Raw genomic sequence first — 12,570 nt, forward strand, 5'->3', positions numbered from 1 at the left:
ATATGAACCAAATCCCCATAAAAGCAGCCAGTCTAAAGTACAGAGAGAAGCCGTGCACGTGGATGATAATGACAGAACATAGCAAAGTTCTGTAGTGAGTCACTAAACTGCAGCGTGAAACCAAAAGAACTGAATAGATATACAATGTTATAAACATGAAGCTGTGATGTTGCAACAATATTTACTAGAAAGTATATAATCGTTAAATAAAAAATATTCTAAGAACATCCAGAAAACTTGAATTTGGATTCTAAGAATGTTAATGAAATTTATAAAATGTTCTACTAACCAAAAACTGTGGTCTGGGCATCACAGACTCTCCAGTCTTCCAAAGCCAAAGCTTTGACATTCATGAAGAACTTCAGAAAAGACCTGAGCATGGCATTTCTGACCTCTGTGTGACCTGTGTCATCACACTGTGTTGCTAAGTTTGAGCCCAATCTGTACTGGATGCTTTGCTGTGTCTTCTAGGTCTTCACCATCACTGGCAGAATTCAGTTTTCTCTACATACATTCAAAATTACTATTGTTGCTGCTTGAGTTTTATTAAGTGTCAAGAAATTACAGTTACAAAACTCTAACTAGGCCTGTCACAATAACCCAAAAATTGGAAAATGTAATTTTATTAACTTAAATAATAAATATAACTAAAATAGGGCATTTTCACAACTGTAGTTGGTTTCTATGGTCCAGATCAGTTGATAAGCTCACTTGAAGTGTTTTCTCCCTCTGTTTGGTTTGGTTTCAAACAGGCATAAACCTAAATACACCAAAACGTGGACCAATAAACCACACAAGCTTGTTGTCTCCACTGATCGGTCAGACCTGTCTGGCATGGGAGCAAGAAAGTAAATATAGTGAGAAGATTCTGTGTTCCAGCACGTAAATATCTGTGAAGTATGAAGCTGCTTTAACACAGAATGCTGAAAATTTGCCGCTGCTTTGCCGCGCTTTTAAACAGTCTTTTAAATGGGACATAAAGTGCAGATGTTCGCATAGTAAATGAAGTTGCGGAGCTGCAAGTAATGAATGCAGCACAGACTGTGCATGTAAACAGCACGGAGCAGCAGAGAAAGCGTTCGTTCAATTATAGCTGTGGTAATAAGCATTATCTGGCTAATATGAGAGATTAAACTGCACCTTATCAAGAATTTAGCTCAAACTAAAGAAGTATATCTGATAGCTGGGTCAGATCCAGACAAGCGAACCACTTCAGAGTTTGTTTGGGACCGGATCGAGACCACTTCCTCTGGTCTTGAATAACCCGTGGAATAACCCTGGTTTTTAATCACAGTTTTTATGCATCTTGGCATGTTCTCCTCCACCAGTCTTACACACTGCTTTTGGATAACTTCATTTCAGTTTAGCTTGGTTTAATGGCTTGTGATCATCCGTCTTCCTCTTGAATATTTTCCAGAGGTTTCCAAATAGGTAAAATCAAAGAAACTTTTTGTTTAAGTGGTCTCTTATTTTCTCCAGAGCTGTATGCTAGTCCTGTACAGCTGGTGCCTTTCATAACTCCACGTAGTAATTTCTAAATGTAACTATTTTAAACACATCTCCACTGGGATAACAGAAACCCCCAGTGTGTAAAACCAGCACCTTGTTCTGCCTGGAGTTCAAACAGGGTCAGCATGTAACGGTGGCACGTCAAAAACCGCACCCCTGTGAAAGATGGCTTGGTGCGGTGTGCACCTCGGAAAAAACAACACTGCCAAAGAGCCCTAAGCCGCTGCAAAGCTCTGTCACATTGTGCCACTTAATAACTTTTATCTGGAGATCACCGCAGGCCTGCGAGGCCAGCCTGCCTGCAGCCCGTTTTAGATCTGTTTCCATTAGTTACTGATCCAGCCAACCAGACGGTGATATAGTGAGGCACAGGCGTGATGTCAGTGTGTCAGATGCAGGGGTCTGGATTTATTTCTACTCTTGTCATGACAAAACAAATTATGAGTTACTGTAAGAGGCACTGTCATATCAAACCATAAAAATTTTTAAATGTGTTGCTGCAAAAAGCTCTAAATGAGTTAAAGTTTTTCATGAAATAATAAAATAAAATGTTCTATAATTTTCTGTTCTATAGACAAAAACAAACTGTGCAGCAACAGATTCAGAGCTTCTTCCTCTGATTTTACATCTACAAGGTGTTCCAGCTGTAGGTAGGAATGTATAATAGAGTGTGGAGGACAGTGAGTGATGATTAAACACAGTGTTTAAAAACTTCAGCAGCACTGCTGCAGTATCTGATCCACTCACTGTACCACCAGCAACACAACACACACTAACATCTCATACACCACCACCACGATGCTAATCAGTGATAATCACTGCAGTGCTGAAAATAAATCACCCACCACACAAAGGCGTACTTAAAATCATTTAATTTTCCCAATCATCTTCAGTACACCGCCAATCCAGTATGAATTTTACCAGTCAGGTATTAAGGAGCAATAAAGCAACTCCACTGAAGTACAGCATAATACAGAAATTTTAGTTTAGTTCTCCACTGCTGAGGCTGGAGCAGTATTAGCATTAGCCGCTAACCGCATTAAGCACTAGCTCTTTTGCTATTCACAGGTGAGTATTATCAGCCTGTAGTCTGCGTGTTTACTGTGTTAAAACAAGCCACATGGAAAGAACCGCTAGCTGATAGTACCCTGGCTTACTGGAACACTCAGGGTTCCCCGGTGAAGCACTGTCGGATGGCATTCACTAGCGCTAACCGTTAGGAGCTAATGCCGCTGCATCCAGCCTTGGTGGAAATCTGGAAATCTAAGCTTTTTGTAAATAAAAAGAAACACTTTACAAAAAAAAACAGTTTTTATGAGAGAAATCTGTGTAGATTAACATCCAGCACTCGTTTGACATTAAAAGAATTACAGTTTTGTTTACCTAGCTTAGCCTTACTTACTGCCACAAGTAAATTACTTCTCACCACAACCACAAAGCGCTGAGACCTGCTAAATTAGACAGGAAATATGGCGACACCCCCATTCCTTACTAGTGTCACATAATGTGCTTTATAATCCAGTGTGCCTTATGTATGAAAATAGCTCCTTATAGTGTAAAAAATATGAAAATACTATTTGCTCTGTGGTGGTTTATCCGGTGGGGTCATGACTATTGAAGAACATGGTGAAAAGAAAGAAGGATAATAATAAAGTATACAGAGAACACATTCAGATCTAAAGTCTGTAATTATTATAGACCTAGAAAACGCTCAATGGAGCTGAAAAGATGGTGGTCATAATGTTGTGCCTGATCTGTGTGTGACATCCCTGCTAATAAACAGAGTTTGGAGTCTTCAGTGGAAACTCTATCTACTGTACATAAATCACTCCATTACAGACAAACAACGGACCACTTAAGCAGCTGTTTGATTCATTTAATCCCCTTCCAGCAGCACAAGTCCAGCATCAGCCCTGACATCCAGCTCCAGCTCACACTCCCTCTACATCTGGAGGCTTGTCCTGGAATGCTCTACGTGTTTAAACTGCGGGAGGATGGAGGTAAAGAGGGATGGGTGAGGTAGGAAAGCGAGAGTGTGTGAGTGAATCAGAGTGTGTGGTGGTGTGAGGTGTGAGGTGCATTCACTGAGAGATGGCTATCACTGAGAGAGATCCCAATCGTAATCGGACAGGGGCTGCTATGGACCGCTAGCAAAGAACGGCGGCGCAGGAGACTGTGAGACTGAGCTCCAGAGGGAAATTCCACTTTTTTAGTGGAGTCTAGGGTCAATGAGTCGATCCCCGAAGGCCTTGAAGTGCATATGGCCTGTTTCTATCTTTCCTCTCTCCGATTTTCCTTTCATCTCTTCACAGCTCTCTCCTCTCGTCTTTCTCTCTTTGTCTGAGCGCAGGCTGTGCTGCTTTCTGAGCGCTGCACTGGCTGCAGATCAGACTCCGTCTGCATGATTGGATCTGTCCTTGGCTGCTCCTCATTCGGATGTTCTCCAGCGCAGGTTGCGCGCTCAGATGTTTTTACATGTTGCTTTTGGCGCCTGATCTGTAATAGGGTGCGGCAGACGCTCATGCAAATCTCCCAGACACACCAGGGCCTGGCTGATAAACTGTTTGGCTGATATATTGTTTGATATTAAACCGCTTGAGGGTGTCCTTCTGCTAAAATCCACCTTTTCTTGTTCTTTGTGAAATACAGTAGGTCTCTCTGAGTTGTATATGATGCTGCACATGAAACTGTCCCTCAACCTCTATTGTCTGCAGTAGCTAGTAAAAGAAAATATTCAGAAAAAGGTGTCGATCAGGAAAAGCACAGTGTCTACGTCAACTCGTGAATTAGTATTATTGGCCCCAACCATCATGGCTCGCGGCCACCCACAGACAGAGCTGAAGCAAGGCAGCTCCCGTAATAAAGGGGCTAACAGCGCTAGAAACAACATGGCAGTTCATTCCTGTGTTATTTGTGCAAATAACACATTAGTGTTATAGTATATGCTTTACCCAGTAATTCTTAAATTTCCTTTGGGATAAATAAAGTATCTATCTATCTATCTATCTATCTATCTATCTATCTATCTATCTATCTATCTATCTATCTATCTATCTATCTATCTATCTATCAAAGCTAAGGAACAAATGGTTCGAATTAGTCTGTGGAACACCACCAACGAAGTACAATTGAGATAGGTAGGAGTATGTCTAGAACAGTTCTGTTTACACTAGTTAAAAGTAAAAATCCTCCCTGGGTTGGATTTTTACTTTCTGGACCTGGACTACTTACCTCTTTGTGTAAGTAACTATGAGTTTACATAGGATCTCCGGGGGTTTTTGCGATCTCTAAGACTAGGTCAGTGGCTGAACTGCACTTAGCAGGGTATTACACATGTTGTAAAGTAACATATGACATTGCAAAGACTGTTATTAGTGTAAAAATGTCTTTATTTTAAAACGTTTCTCACTGTTGTCCTGTTGTTGGCCAATCAGAGGCGATTTGTTTGCATGTATGAATATTCATGAGCCAGAGCCGAAATCCTATTGTTTCTCCTCACCCACTCCTCTACCAGACTAAAGCAGTGTTATACAGGATCACCGGAGCCCTTTTTTCCCACAAAAAACAGCTCACATGGCATTTATTATATTTGAGAGACCACAACTAGACACAACTAGAAAAAAACGATGGAATGAGAGCTAACTATGTATTTATTAAATATTTATATTAACCTGCTACTATACTATACTGACATGCCAAAGGTCAAGGAATGGCAATATGTAGTAAAGCAAGATTATGCTTGCTTTACTATTAAGTGTTACCTCAGACCTCAGGGGACTTTTGGCTTGGGAACTCCCTTACCTGTATATGTTGTGAGGTGTTATCTTGTGAGTAAGGCCAGCAAGGCCACATGAGTTTGGGACTGAATGAGGACTGATTGTGAATGCCGGATAGATGGGACATTCCATTTTCTAAGTTGTTTGAGCATTTAAAGAACAAATCTGGAGTGAAATGGACTTGTCGGATTGTCGGATAGCCCACATCCCCCCCTCCCTCCTCAGAATTCCAAAATACAGCACTTTTAGTTGTTGCTCCCAACAGGCTTACAATGCTAGCAATAGGGGCATATAGTTGCCCTTGCAAATAAATTAACATTTTTACACCATCAGCAAGCTAAAAAGTGGCTCCAGCCTTCATTGGTAGAATTCTGAGGGCCCTGACATTTAGAAGAAGGCATTGAAAACTTTGAAAATGCATATATAGTTTGTTTACAAGTAAAAACAGTGTTTTTCTTTATAATGTAGTATAATTTTACAGCCCTACTGTCTAACTGCTGCTCATTGAGTATGAGGAGATCATAAATTAAAATCCAAGCAAGGACTCAGCACTCTACTGTCAAAAACCCACTTTTCTGGTAACACCATGTGATATTAGAAGTACTAACCTGCAGAGGCTCATTAAGTAATATTTTTAAGTTCTTCTTAAAATGTACTGGTAATTTAACTGAGATGCAAAACAAAAAAAAATAGTAAGAAGATTTTTACAGCTTTATAGGATCTTCTATGCGACACACTTTCTTGTTATTAGTTAACAAATGGTCACCTCTGTTTCAGCAGCACAGGCTAACCTGGCAAACCTAAAGACAAAACACCACCATAACCTCATCAAATAACTAACCAAGCACGACAACAGCATGTAATTACTGTGTTATAGAGGACAGCTAATGCAGTGTAGGAGTGACATTACTGCCCTTTACAAGCCACACTGGGCTTTGTTTTTTTAACCCGGGCAAAGTTTTATGTCATGAGACTTTTGTTGTATACCACGGAAGCCAATTAATCTATTTGGCTACAATCAAGATATGACAAAAATCTGATCTTAACATTAAGAGTTCTTTTACTGAGCCAAGCTCCTTTAAAACAACCCTACAACATAACCCCCCCTCCACCAAACTTTACAGTGCAGTAAACAACACAGTCAGGCAAGTACAGTTTTCCAGGCAAATGCCAAACTTAGACTTATCCATGGGATTGCCAGATGTAGAAGTGTTATTCATCACTTCAGAGGACATGTCTCCACTGCTCTGGAGTCCAGTGGTGGTGTGGTTTACACCACTGCATTCACCACTTGTTGATATAATTCTTGGATGGAGCTGCTCGGCCATTGAAACCCATTCCATGACGCTCTCTATGCTGCACGCTCTCTACTGTTCTTGAGCTAATCTGAAGCTATATAAAGTTTGGAGGTCTGTAGCGATTCACTGTGTCATAATATCACTGACAGTTGGCTGTGGAATATTTAGTAGTGAAGAAATTTAACGACTGCACAGGTGTTGACCCATTCTTTCACTAATGTTTGTAGAAGTAGTCTGCATGCCTATCTGCTTGATTTATACACCTGTGGCGTACTGTTCTTATTACAGTTGCTTCCACTGTGTTATAATATCACTGACAGTTGGCTGTGGACTATTTAGTAGTAGTGAAATTTCACGACTGGACTTGTTGTTGCACAGGTGCTGCATCCTATCATGGTACCACAGTGCTGGAGTTCACTGAGCTCCTTAGAAAGACCCATTTTTTCAATAATGTTTGTAGAAGCAGTCTGCATGACTAGCTGCTTGATTTTATACACCTGTGGCCATGGAGGTGATTGGAGTTGAGTGAACTAAATTGGTATTTTTGGAAATATTGTGCAGCCTTAATGTTCATCTCAGTAAAGGTCTTCAGTAAATGTTCTAACATGCACACATCTAAAGCTAAGCTAATCAATCAATCATATAAACACACCCAACCACACAAACACACAAACACACACACACACACACAGGCTTTGTGCTCACTGGCATATTCCAGTGGAAACTCAAGCCTCAGGCTAAGAAAAGGAGGTCACTGAGGGTCATGTTTCCACCTGCTGAGGGGCTGAGGTGAAAGTCCCAATCCCCACCTAATTAGCCAAGATCTCTCTTTCTTTTTCTCTCTCTCTCTCCTTCTTTCCCACCAATCCCACTCTCTCTTCCTCTCCACCCCCCAGCTTCCCTCCCTTACATACAAGCAGATAATTCCGCAGGTTTGGAGCCAATTTCCTCCTGATATAAATGAAAATGAAGAAAGCGTGTCCTACTTTTCTTCCAAAAAGCTTCGTCCCCTGAGGGAATTCAGACAGAGTTTTTCAGGACACGTAAAGGGAGCTGGAGCTGTCTGAAGGTGAAGACAACAAGTAGTGAGCTGCACATTACAGGTAGCTGCTTTACAGGTGGTTTAAATGCTTGATTAATCCTGAATATTCACTTGACTGCCTTGATTCATGGACACAAATTAGTCTTGAATTAAACGGCAATTAGACCTGTCAGGATAATTACCTTATCAAATTATCATACAATTTATGGACATGACATAATATTTTTAAGTGCAGTCCTGTAGGATTGCTAATCTTTATGCTTGATGTATCCAGATATTTTGTACAGGTGGTAATCAAGCACTGACTAATTTTACTTATTATGTTTAATATTATGATTTGATTTTATTTAAGTTTAAAATACACTATTCATCAAAGATAAATGCTATTCAGAATACAGATAAAAGTTACCCAGAGCAATAAATGAATAATTTTAGACTGATATTAGAAACCCTTGGTCATATTTATTGGACTACATATACAGAAGTAGCATGTAATACATGTGTAATGCTGCAATATGCCAGGTATCTCAGAGTTGTTCAGGTTCTTAATGGCGTCGTCCTGTAATAATTCATACCATGCAGCTCCAATATTCTCTCTGCAGATTTTTATTTGAGCATTCGATAGCATCCCATACATTTTCAATCAGGAATAGGTCTGGCAGTGTGACTGGCCAGGGATAGAAACCTATAGGAAAACTCTTGTCCTGTTGGAATAGTGCACCTGTCTGTGTGTGTGTGTGTTCAGAAAGGTAGGGCCACGGGTTGCAGGACCTCATTCATATACGGTAATGTTGGGCTGTCAAAGTGCCTGTAATAAAGACCAAATGTGGTCTGAAGCCGTACAGAATTGCAACTTAACACTACGACACCAGGATTTGAGACGTGTGACAAGTGACAACAAACTGTTGAACATGGTGCTGACCACACAAAGACTAAAGTGGGGCTCATCGCTAAAGATGACCCATTGATGTACTGAGATTATCGATTTTTTTGCAATATAAGGCGCACTTAAAATCCTTTAATTTTCCCCAAAATAGTCAGTGCACCTTTAAATCTGGTGCGCCTTATGTATGATTTTTACCAGTCAGGTAATAAGGAGCATTAAAGTCACTCTGCTGAAGTACAGCGTTATACAGGAGTTTCAGTTTAGTTCTCCAGCACTGAGCCTGGAGCAGTTATTAGCATTACTACTTCCCCATTTAGAGGTGAGTATTATCAGCCTGTAGCCTGCTACTAACCCCAGTTAGCACCGCTGGAGCAGCATTAGCATTACCTGCTAACCGTGCTAAGCGCTAGCTCTTTCGCTGTTCAGAGGTGAGTATTATTGGCCTGTAGTCTGCTGCTAACCCCAGTTAGCACTGCTGGAGCAGCTTTAGCATTACCTGCTAACCAGGCTAAGCGCTAGCTCTTTCAGAGGTGAGTATTATCGGCCCATAGCCTGCTCCAGCAGGCTGCTAATGCTAATGCTCCAGCCTTAGTACTGGGAAAATTCAGGAATCTAAACTTACTGTGAATAAACATAAGTGCATTACTCACCCAAATAAACAGTTTTCAGAAGAGAAATCTGTGTAGATTAACATCCAGCTCTCATTTTACTTTAAAAGAAAATCTTTTTTCATTACAGTTTTGTTTACTTAGCTTAGCTTTACTTAACTTAGTTAGCTACCCCCCCCACCACCCAGCGGCGAGACCGGCTGAATTTGAAGATCTTTACTAGAGTCTCTTAAAATGCACCTTATAATCCAGTGTGTCTTATGCATGAAAACAGACCAGAAATTAGACGTTCATTGATAGTGTGCCTTATAATATAAAAAAAGTCAAATTACACGAATCAGTCAAATTACAGCATTACATACCAACCACACGTAAAACATACACACGTACACACACTCCGCAGTAAGACAGTGATAATCATCTCTGTGGGCACTAATTGTACAGTAATGTGATCCAGGTCTCCGTGAAGTGATGAACTTGTTAAGTGGCCTGTTTGCTGCTTTAACACTTAAGCAGAGATTGGCAGGTATAAACTGTTATATTTTCATGTATGCATGCATTATGGATGAACAGCACTCTGCTGGAATGGACAGAATATGAATTATGAATACTAAAAGCTAAATCTATGACGTCCATTACATCCCTCTCCACATGGGGCATTTATCACAAATGGCTCCTTCACTTTTCCCTCCTAAACCTGAGACTATATTAGAGGAGGCAGACTTTAAATTAACAAACCACAGCTGAAAACCAGCACTCATTTTTACAAACGTATACAAAGTTATAAAAGTATAGCTCAGTCTAAACAAATCCACTTTACCACACAGACAAGAAATATATTGGCATGTATTTCGGATTTTTTGAGCTATTTTCATCGTTTTCAAACAGACTGATGAAATGCAGTAATAATGCATGTCATTTAGCGTATTGTAATAAATTCTGTTTGGATGCTTTTTGGAGAGGACTTTTGAGGATGCTTCTTTTTATTTTGTTGTTTAACTGAATGAAATGCAGCCAGACTTCATGAGGGAGAGTCCCCTGAAATCGTTTTCTTAGTGTCTTGAAGAAGTTCCTGAAGGTGCTAAACAATAGTTGTTGCTTTTCCTTTCTTATATATATATATATATATATATATATATATATATATATATATATATATATATATATATATATATATATATACTTTAATAATATTTTTTTGCTGTTTTCAGCAAAGGAAAAAAATACACTGTTTTCATTTTCTATTATATATTTACTAGAGACAGATTATATCTGTCCAGTATCATTTATTTAACTTTAATCCTGGATGTATGGAGATATTTGGAGTGCATTATTTGTATCATTTCATTCTGGATCATTGACTTCTGCTACAGATCTGATTCTTGTATTTTTTTTTTCTATCTCAGTTAGGGGTGTGCCATATCAGATCGTATGTAATAATAAAATAACATTTTCATTTTGTTGCAGTAGCGTGTTCTTAATTATTTTTTTTTTAATTCAGTGTTTTTTCATATTTCCAAGAGTATCATTGTTGCGGAAATACCATGAAATATTGTGATATTATTTTAGGGCCATATCGCCCACCGTTAATGGAAATGTCTTCACACATCATATTGCCCACCCCCACTGTAGTTAACTAGCTAACCTATATTAAGTTACATTAAATTATAAGCTGCATGTTTATATACTACTAAGTATTTTACACATTAAAGGATCGAGGATCTGTTTTTAGGTGGGTAAAAATGTGAGTCCATTGGGAGTGGGCGATATTTCAGAGTATTATTGTGATAATGATATCTTGATGATATGATGAATCATTGCCTTTTTTAAATTAATATCAAGGATTCATTTCAGTAGAAATAAAAAAATATGAGACCCTGGTTTTGTATAAAATAACAATAATGTAACAAAATAAAAATGCAACAAACATAAAGTGATTTAACAATTTGTACAATATTTGTACAATATGTTACAATATATTACACAATATTTTGACTTGTAACCAACTGCTGTGATTCTTATTCAAAATTAGGGGTGGGCGATATGGCTCTAAAATAATATCACGATATTTCAGGGTATTTTTGCGATAACGATATACTTGCCAATACAGGAAAACTAAAATAATTCAGTCATTTCAGGAATATAGTATAATAGTATAACAGAATAATCATAATGTGGCAAAATAAATAATATAGCATAAAATAATATAATGCAGCAAATAATATTGCAGAATATTTAGTGCATAAATATAAACTGCAAACTAAAACAATTATACAATAAATACAACTAAAGCTTCACAGCAAATAATAGACTACTTTTAAGACAGAACAGCCCTATTATCACGATATGGATTTTTAATATCATGAAATTTCTGTGTCACGATATATTGTATATGATATAATATTGCCCACCCCTATTCAAAATATGGTGCATTTTTTATTCAATTAAAAAATAAAATAATGTAACAAAAATCTAGTGCTGCATATGCAGTGCAAACACACAATTAAACGATATGCTGTTTTTTTTATTGTGTAAAACATAATGTACAATACAAATGGCACACCCGCAAACTGTCAGCTTAAATAACCAAAAACAAGACAAACTCAACAAAATAAAGAGAAAACTCACCGTATTTCTTCTTTTTCTCCCTTTTCTTGCTGACAGACAGCAGTGAAAGCAGAAAGACAGTCCACAGAGTGAGTTTGGAGCTCAGGTAAAATGTTATTCCAGCATTTCTGTAAAGTCTCTCAGAGTTTAAAGCTGTAAATAATCTTTAAAATGCTCTAAAACTCGGCTGTTTGAGGGTCTGCGCTTCTGGGGGAGTAAAGTGGAGATAAAGGCAGTAAAGGTGTTGAAGGTGTTTCAGCCGCTCCAGTCCTGAACTCGGCCAGGTGCTCTGCTCTACTGCTGCTGCTGGTTCCCAGTTAAATCCAGTAAAACTCTGCCTGTCCTTCAGCGACACACTCTCTCACCACCACGCGCCACTCTCCCCCAACTGTATTCCGCCACGCCCCGCCCCCTACGCTACTGATTGGACATTACTTCGTTTCTGGTTTCACCCCAGCCAATCAGAGCGCAGAAGAGGCGGGATCTAAAGGAGTATGAGTGTGAAGAAAATAACGCCACTGTGGCTCCAAAAACTCCAGAGTATCCAAAAGTTTAGCAATTTACACCCCACAAATTTGTAAAAAAAAAAAATATGTGTTTATCCCATTTTTTAAATAAAACACATTAAACAAAACTCACTTTTAAGAACTTTACACCCCCAAAAATGTAAAAAAAAAAAAAAATCTCATATTAAAAAAAAAAAAACATTACACAAAACTCCCTTTTTTGAAATGTATGGCCCCAAAAATGTAAAAAAAAAATACAATTTGTGTTTTTTCACAATTTTTAAAAGAATACACATAACGCAAACTCACTTTTCATGTTCTTTTGTATTTCTACTTCG

At 38.6% G+C, this 12,570-nt stretch overlaps 1 protein-coding gene across 1 annotated transcript in view; it reads right to left on the reverse strand.

Annotated features, from left to right (window-relative positions):
• Nucleotides 1-12,083, reverse strand: part of sema3ga (sema domain, immunoglobulin domain (Ig), short basic domain, secreted, (semaphorin) 3Ga) — a 51,984-nt gene extending 39,901 nt beyond the window's left edge. The window contains exon 1 of the mRNA XM_022679358.2: nt 11,748-12,083. The gene's annotated coding sequence lies outside the window, so the exon portion shown is untranslated. The remainder of the gene's footprint in view (nt 1-11,747) is intronic.
• Nucleotides 12,084-12,570: the final 487 nt, after the last annotated feature.

This window comes from Astyanax mexicanus, chromosome 12 (assembly GCF_023375975.1).
Source record: "Astyanax mexicanus isolate ESR-SI-001 chromosome 12, AstMex3_surface, whole genome shotgun sequence".
Classification (NCBI taxonomy): Eukaryota; Metazoa; Chordata; class Actinopteri; order Characiformes; family Acestrorhamphidae; genus Astyanax; species Astyanax mexicanus.